Source organism: Manis javanica, chromosome 5 (assembly GCF_040802235.1).
Source record: "Manis javanica isolate MJ-LG chromosome 5, MJ_LKY, whole genome shotgun sequence".
NCBI lineage: Eukaryota > Metazoa > Chordata > Mammalia > Pholidota > Manidae > Manis > Manis javanica.
In genome coordinates this window covers 17,713,737-17,722,832 of record NC_133160.1, presented here as the reverse complement: position 1 = coordinate 17,722,832, position 9,096 = coordinate 17,713,737, and positions in this window count along the sequence as shown.

Below are 9,096 nucleotides of genomic sequence, written 5' to 3'. Positions count from 1 at the left end.
TATCATAGAAACAAAAGGTGAGCTCATAGTCTTATCGGTACTTTATCTTTACAATACAAACATCGATGTTCTAATAGTTCTCAGAGGTGTGCTGAGTACTGGAGAAGACACTGATTTTTTTCATTTGCTTTTTAATCAGTGAATGGCTCCAATATTTTACACACACACACACACACACACACACACACACACACACACACACACACACACATGCGAGACTTTGAGGGAGGGGCACCCTCTGCATAATGTTTGTGAGTCTTTATCTCTTTCCCTTCCAGAAAATGTGCAGAAGGGACCAAGCGATCTGTGGCCCTGCTTCTAGGTCTGTCTTCACATCTGAACAAGAAAAGAAAAGACATGAGGCAAGGCCCTATGTTTCAATCATCCAGGAAGTGATTCTGGGTGATAATAAGAGAGGATAGCAAAGAAGAGGAAAAGGGAGAAATTACTGGCTTGGTCAAAGCTTGCAAAACGACACCAGTGATTAAAACATCTTATGCTGTCCTCGGGCTGCAGAAGCTTTCGCTGACAAAAGATCTCATACACACACACACAAAAGGAAAGAAATTAGCCATTAAGAAATATTTCAGCATAATGCAATTATTACAGCTGTATAATTGAATGGGGAAACCATTGATCTGTAGTAGAAAGGAAATTGCTCTTCTCATTGTGTTCCTATGAATATGTGAACATTAATCTCCATCTATAATCAACGTTCATTTCAAATCTGATTGCGTGCTACTAAACACCCGTAGCTATGCTAACATTATGTTAATATGGTTCAACATCATAGCTCCCAGCTTCACAGCACAAATATTTTTCTTTGGCAATCAATAGTAATTTCAGCTGAGTGGATGGAAGTCACGTTTTAATGGTAATCTTTCCTCCAAGCCTCCAAGTGGAAACTCAGTTGGTGTCTTAACATGGCTGCAGTACATTGCATATAATCAGATAAATTAACCTGAAAAGAAAAAGAGAGAGGAAGAGAGGGGACATGAATTAGAAATAAGAAGCAAGGTTGGCAAAACTTGAAATATAACCTACTAGATGAAAGTCATCATCAGGTAGAAAAAAAGTGCGGATGGACGATCAGATAGGACTGGATGGATGGATGTTGGTGGGGGCTAAGGTGTGTGCATAGGGGCCTGGGGTTGAAAAATGAACTATTCCTTCTGGCTGTAAGCCAACAGATGGAGCAGCCAGGTACCTGTGCAACCTGGATTTCGCCAAAGCAACAGAGATGTGGAAGGAAGGAACAGGAGGCCTGACCTGGATGGGTGGTATATGGAATCACCTTTGAAGAGACATTTGGATGTCTCTTCTTTTCATTCATTCATTCATTCATTCATTCATTCATTCATTCATTTATAGTGCACAATAGAAAACAGAAAATTTTATACATTTCTATATTCATAAAAATATAAGAAATTTTGAAAGTGAAGAAATCTGTGAAGGAGGAATCTACATTTCTGTGTACCACGACTGCTGGGCACCAGGAATATGAGTATGAACAAAGCACATCTCTGTCCATACAGCTGATGTCCCAGCATGGGAGTCAGACAACAAACCACGCACAGTGTCAAACCTGTAGCTCTCTGTACCCTCCCTGCACCCCGCGCCGTTATGATCCTTTTCCTCCATGAGGAAAAGAGGAGGAGACAGAGAGACATTGAGAAAGAGTAAGAGGCAGAGAGAGGTGGGGGGAGAGAGGAAGGGTGGGGAGAGGATAAAGAGTCTGGGTTACATTCACTTGTCAAGCATTCCATCCCCGAAAGACGTAACTGATGGAATTCTTGAAGTCACGTGCTCACCTCCTACGCCCAAGGCCGCCGCCCTCCGGCCCCTCTTCATGCTCAGCCCTGGTCCTCCCTCCCACAGCTACTGAAATCACAGGCTCCTTCCCTGAGAAGGATCAAGGGTCTGACCTTCAATGGCGCATGCTGTTTATTATAAGGCAAAGGAAAATAAAACAGCACAAGCCGCTGCCCAGCCCCTTTCCATGCCCTGCTCATTAAGGGGGATCCGGGCATCGTCCCTGCCTCCTCCTCCTTCCTGGGTCCTAGTCAGGTTAGAGGAGAACGTTCGCTGAAGGACAGCAGGGTAGACGCTCAAGTAAGAAGGGAAACCCAGAGAAGAGATGACAACAGGCCAACAGGGAAGGATAAGGACACCTCCAGGTACGAGGCCCTCTGTGGTACATGCCGGCTTTTTCGAGGAGTTCAGATATTTGTGAGAGGAGAAATCTGTGAAAGAGAAAGTGCCATGGACAGGGAAATAACAAAAATGTTAGGTTAAGGGAAACAGAATTGTAAAACCTTTTCCTGTGTGTGTTACAGCTTCTTCCACTTTGCCGCGCTCTACAGAGGCCTCAGTAAAGAAATTAGTATCCTTCGCCTATTTGTTTTCTTCTTTAAAATCCCAAAGTGAGTAAAGATTTGAATGACTTGTACGTATTTATTTCTTGTAATCTCAAAAATGCCTTTTTTAAGATGACAGTAATTATTATTATTATCAAATACAATTTACATAACACTATCTGGTACTATCAGGGCTTCTCTCTCAAATGCTTTCTTTTCTCTTTATTCCTGGAGCTCCTGTCCAATTTTAATTCTGTCAGCTCTGCATGGATTATTGTAACTGCCCCTCCCCTGGCCTCTGTAAACCTTGTGTTGTTCCATTTTAATCCGTGACCTACAAGATGACCTAGAAAGCTGGCATGATTAGGCACAATTCTCAAGACATTTGGATACTAAGCATCCAGAACATGGACACAAGACTTTATTTTCAGCCATGTTTGAAGTCATGCAATACTCAATGAAATACTTAACAAATTTCACTAAACTTATCGTTAAATGTTTAGAAGCCTATTTTGAGTTTTATTGCTTATTAGCAAGCCAAAAAAAGAAAAAACAGTCATAGGGGAAAGTACTCAATCTTTCCAACACAAGAAAAACAGCTGAAATAATCTATAGCATAGAAAACAATATGGCGACAAATAAAATGTATTCCTTTGTCAGCAAATTCTGTCAGAACACACAGAGAAAACCTTGCTAAAGATTTGAAGAGTCAAGTGTTAAAAGAAATTACGCAGTGTGTTAGGTTTGCTATACAGTTTGATGAAAGTACAGATGTTTCTAACATTTCTTTCCTTGTGGAATTTGCCACATGGAATAATGAACTTTTTTTAACACTAAAAAATATACATCATGGAGAAAAAGTATTTCAGCAATAAATGAGTGTTATGAACCCAATATTTTATGGAATAACTGTAAGTGGGTCTGTTGATAGAGTGATTGACTGTGATTTATTATTTTTTTTAATTCTAAGAAGAATCCAAAGATAGCTCTTGACATGAAATTCATAGACAATATCATTATGTCTGTCACCACAGCAACAAAATGTTGAAGCCAAAGGTATGCAAAAATGTTTACATGTTGTCATCAACATGCTTAATTTTATAAAAGAAAAGATCTTTAAAGTACAAAAGAATACTTATCTTTACAATGAGATAGAGAGTAACAGTAAAAAGTAACTTTTATAGTGAAGAACTTAAAAGAGCTGCTAGACTTAAGGTTATTTATTTTTCTTTTATAAAATGAGTGTTCCCAGTTTCCTGAAAATTTTTTTCCTGCCACAGCAATGCTTCTCGTCACCCATCAGATTATTAAACAATAATAATAACAATAATGCTAATAATAAATATAATGTCCACATCCAGGTTAAGGTGACTTTTGTAAAATGAGGAACAAAGTATCTGTTAGGTAAATGAAAGGGCCATGGAGAAAGTGTTTTAAATGGATATTTGAAAACATCTCCTTTGTTAAAAGATTTCATTGCTACAAACAGTATAAATATATTAATTGTAAGAACTCTAATATCTACTTCCTTTGAATTATGTAGCAGGATTGTTTACTCTGGTATAAATTCCTCTGAACAAAGAGTTACAGTGGAATTTGTAGTATTTGCATTAACATGTAAGAGACCCAGCTTCTGATTATTTTGCAAACCTACAAACTGGCAGTATGGAAGGTAGCTATATTCTCCAGACTGCATCAAAAATTGCTAAATAATTGGCAGAGGAAATAAGATTGAAAAATGAGTAGGATGGCAAGGAAGGCAGAAGCCTGGGTCCTTCCTTTTGCATTTTCACCTGTGCCAAGTCCAGAGATCTTTTGCTTTGTCACAAACCACTTCTAAACTCTATGCCTATATTATGTTGTGTGGTTCTGGTGTTTGAACTCCTCAGCTGAGAGTTCTTACTGGGAGTCTCTGGAGCAGATGTAATCGAATATGGCTGGGCCTGGAGATACCCAGATGCTTCCTTATTCAAATGTCTGAATCTTGGTCTAGGGTCACTGGGCCAGCTAAAATGGTTGGGTGCTGGTCAGGCATCTTTCTCTAAACAGTCCCCCCATGGGGCCAGCATGAGGGCCCAGAACAGTCAGACTTCTCCCAGGATGGCTGGCTTCCCCCAGTGTGAGCATTCCAAAGGACTCACCAGTTAGTGCTAGGGTTTCTTGGAGTCTTGGAAGTCCCAGAAAGTTGCTTCCACTACCTTCTGGTGGTCCAGAAGATCACTAGAGCCAGTCCAGACACAAGAGGAAGGGGATTGGACCCGTCTCAACCAAGGAGCGTCGCAAGCACAGAGCGACAGCTGAAGGCAACTATCAGCTTCCATCTGAATTAACTGACATAACACTGAAAGCACCTGGTACTGTTGCTCTTCTATTGATCAGGGCTTAGGTAACATGAAGTTCATACAGTTAAATGTCTTTTTTTCTTCATAAAATAAACTGTGTATTCACCTTCATCTCATGACAATTCTGAGTATTCATTTATCTGTCCTCAGAATGTTCTTTTTTCTTTTTTTCTTATTGAGAATTTTAGATATTTACTTCTTTATTGAAATATAGTTGACATATGAGGCAAGAATATACAATGGGGAAAAGACAGTGTCTTCAATAAATGGTGCTGAGAAAACTGGACAGCTACATCAAAAACTTCTTAAAACTGGGGCACAGCTTATGTGGTTGTGATGCCTGATTCTTTCCCCTATTTTCTTTAACACACATGGCCTGACAAAGGATTTTTTTTTCTGTTTTGGGAATATATAATATATATATACAAACAGCTAATGTTTATGGAGCATTTCAAGTATGCTGAGCTCTTTCCACAATTAATCTAACTTGATCCTCTCCACAAAAAATTTTAGAGACATTCTCTGTGTATTTGGATTCTCCAGCTAAGAATAAAGCTCAGAGAGTTTTGTGATTTATCCTGGGGTCATGTAGGTAGCAAATGAATGAGAAGAACAGAACTCAGCTCTAAGCTGCTACATAGTTGAAAATATGTAAACATAAACATGTTAAATTATATTTTATTATACATTTCATGAGTTGGTTTCATTCTAGTTTATTAAAATAGACCACAAAAAAAAATTGTGTGATACCCTTTCTATGGAATACTGTGTAACTATCATAAAAACAAGGTAAGTGTTATGTATTTTTTGAAAAAGTTGTATGAATATATACATATGTAATGTATGTATACACATAGAATATATATATATATATACTACAAATATGTTACACACACACACACATAGAGAGAGAGAGAGTATTTCCATGAAAAGATACATTAGAAGCCATTACAGGTAGTTCATACTGGGAAATGGGAATTGAGTTCATTTGACAAGAAGACAGAATAACCGTGTTTCCCCTTCTTACTATATTTAGTGCCATAGCAGGTGCTGTTCTAGCCTGTTCATATTCCTCAGCCCATGCCAAAGATTACCTACAGCTTTGTCTACGGATCCCATGTATATGCCTTTGGCTTCAGACCTCAGCATTCTCTTGTCTTCTCTCTCTCTCTTTCTGTCGCTCTGTCTCTCCCAGGATTTCTCTTGCTCTGCGGGCTTGGTGCAGGTCAGAAGCACCTTGGAAGCACCTCAGCCAATGAGAAAGAGCAGTTGTGGATAAATTCTCTGACTTCTCTGAGGTGTGTTCTTTACAGTCTCTCCCGGGTCCCTGGGGGCCTGTGACCCACTTCCCCACGTGCTTCCTGGGGTCACCTCTGTATCCTTGTTTCATCTGCTTTTGGGAGAACCCAAACTAAAGCAAATTCTATTTGAATTTTTGCTGTGTGCCCCTGTAACTTTCACCTAAATAAGCAAACAAAACCCCCAGTCCCTTTAATTTAATAGGATCTATCACTAAAGAGGAGATGGTTTTCAAGCACCAGTACCGGCTGCCTTGATGCTGATGCGCAGCCTGGGCCTGGGGCTGAGGCTCTGCGTGGCCCCCTGGCTTCTGCCGAGGGACAACACCACTTTCTGAGGAAAGCAGGGTCCTGGGTAGAGGGTATCTCCAGCACGGCTTGGAGGGCAGGATTCGTACACTTTGCCTCGCAAAAGTGTCCTGCCCCTTGTTTATTTCCGTCCCCACCCCTCTTTGATTTAACGCTGCTTTATGCCCCTCACCAAGCCATTCCTAAGAGATGCTCGTTTCCCACGAGCCGGCGAGCCCAGGGATTCCTTGTCTGGCTCTGACCCAGCGTCCTGGGCCCTGGCCCCGGGGAGCCCAACACAGGCGTCGCAAGATTACAAGCCATGTCAACCCGAGGTTACGGCCCCTACTTTTTAACATCCTGCTTTTATTTGCAGGCTATGAAGCGTAATAGTTCACCATTTTGGTTTAAGTATCACCATAAAAGTCAGTGAGATGGAACAGGCAGTAAGTAGTTCTTTTACATAGCGTGGCTGAGGCTGGGGCTTACATCTTCATTAACCCACGGAAACGGCTCTGAAATCAAACGCGGGGTGGGTGCTCCTTAGCGTCCAGGATCAACCTCCCGGCCTCTGTGCATCCCTTGGTCCCTTCTCCCTGCTGACGGCAAGCAAGATGCACAAACAGGAAGGAAAGAGCAGATGGCTTCTCAGTGTGTGTGGATGCAACACCCAGCTTTGGGGTTAAAAGTGAAAAACTTCACAATAGAGAGGCATCTGCCCCATCAGCCCCTCTCAGGGCCACCTGCTGGGCATCAAGTATTCTAGATAAAGTACCCCATAACAGCAACTGAGTCTTGCCACTAAATAAAAACTTAAAATCAAAAAAAATAATTAAATAAAAAGTTAAGGCTTTTTCTCTTTTGGTGGCTAAATAAGTTTCCCCAGTCTCCATCCAGAATCTGTCCCAGAGGAAAGAATCAGTAGGCATTTACAGGGGTCCCAATGTTTGTGTCTCTCCCAAATTCATATGCTAAAACTCTGATGCCGGCAGTGATGGTATTAGGAGGCGGGGCTTTGGGAGGTGATTAGGTGGTGAGGATGGAGTCCTCAGGAATAGGATTAGCACCCTTCTAATAGAGCCCAGAGGGGACACGGTGTGAAGGCAGCCTGCACCTCAATGCCAAAGGGCCTCACTGGAACCCAAGCAAGCCGGCAGGCTGATCTCTGACTTCCAGCCTTCAGAACTGTGAGAAATAAATTTCTGTGATAAACAACAGAAGTTACCCAGGCTTGTGTTTTGTTATAGCAGCCCAAACAGACTCTTTTTTCTTTCTCAGCCCCCAACTCCCTACTTTTCTTAAAACAGAGAGATCTACCTTTGCATATAAAAGAGACCATTTAACACATGGAAGAAACCACTACCAGATTTGGCAGAGCCTCCGTACGTTAGTGTCTTTGTCCTTTCCTTTCCTATCTTGTTCTACATTTCTTAAGGGCTAATGTTCTTCAGAGTGGCCCTCAGGTTCAGTGGGATCTAGGAGCCACACACACTGAAGCCATGTAGCAGGACACTGAGTTCACATTCAGCCAGGCAGTGCTAATTGATCACAGAATAATCTCCCTCTTCCTTTGGCTCCAGATAATTCCTATGGATCCTCTGGATTCTCCTGGGAGATAAAATCTGTATGCCCTCTCTGCCTTAGATCTTCTTAAAAGGCCAGTGCTCTTGAAATGTCTTTCCAATAATCTTTCTCTTTCTCATGGAAGTAAAGGGTCATGTGGCTATCTCTTAACAAGAATGCATCATTTGGGCCAGAGAAGTGGCTTCCCTGCCCCTTGTGGGATCTTCACTTTGCAGAAATGCCCCTTTTGTTCAGTGTCTTTCAAGTTGCCAGGCATATCTCCCCTTTGGTCCTCAGTTACCATTCACCTGTCTCACTTGTTCATGAAGAGGTAATGGTGTAAGAAGGAGCATCTTTCTCCAGTTCCAGAGCTTGGGCCAACTGATAGTGAAGAAATCTCTCTTCTGTAAGTTTATGGCTATGAGGAGACATTCCTTCATAGTACAAAACTGCAACAGGATCCTAGAAAGAAGTCTGTCTTTGAGCACGCAAGACATAATTCATGCTCCTTCATCAGGAAGTAAAGACATGGCAACTAGAATGGGGCAAGTCCAATCTTTCATATCACTAATTACAGAACTAAATTTAGTTTACCAATGAAAGCAGTTCTCTGTAAGGCTCAGCAAGGGTATAAATTCAAGTCACCCTTCAGTAGCTCACTGACCACCTGGAGTTAATAAGATACCTTAGATAGTAGCCCCTTTCACCCCCACACAGAAGAAAGAAACTTAACTGATCTGTGATAACATTTGAACACACCAGCAACAAATACTCCGTGCATGAAAATACACCCAAACTCCTGTCCTTTGGCAGCTGTCGTGCATATAGTACGGCTCCCATCCCTCTATGCCTAGTTCTTGGTTCCCTCCCTCTCAGTGATAGGAAGAGGATTGTAACCAAGCCCCAGTCACGAAACTCTCTGAAAGCAGGCCTGAATCACATTTGTTCTGCCTGGCTGAATTTCAAATTCACGCTTCTCTTTCCCTTCCGTTCCACTCTCCCTGCAATGTTCCTACCACAATTTTGCATTTTCTCCCAATTTTGCATTAACTCTGTTAAGTTCCCCATTATCTTCTCCATTATACTCCTGGCTTAACCTCCACAGCTACTTTGATTATTCTCTTTAGTTATGGTGCTTCGATAAAACGTATGCCAGGCTGATGTGTGGAGACAGGGACACTGGTTCTTTGCCGACCATTCACACTCACTTCCGAGGATACCGCTGCAGCATTATTCTTCATGTCACCT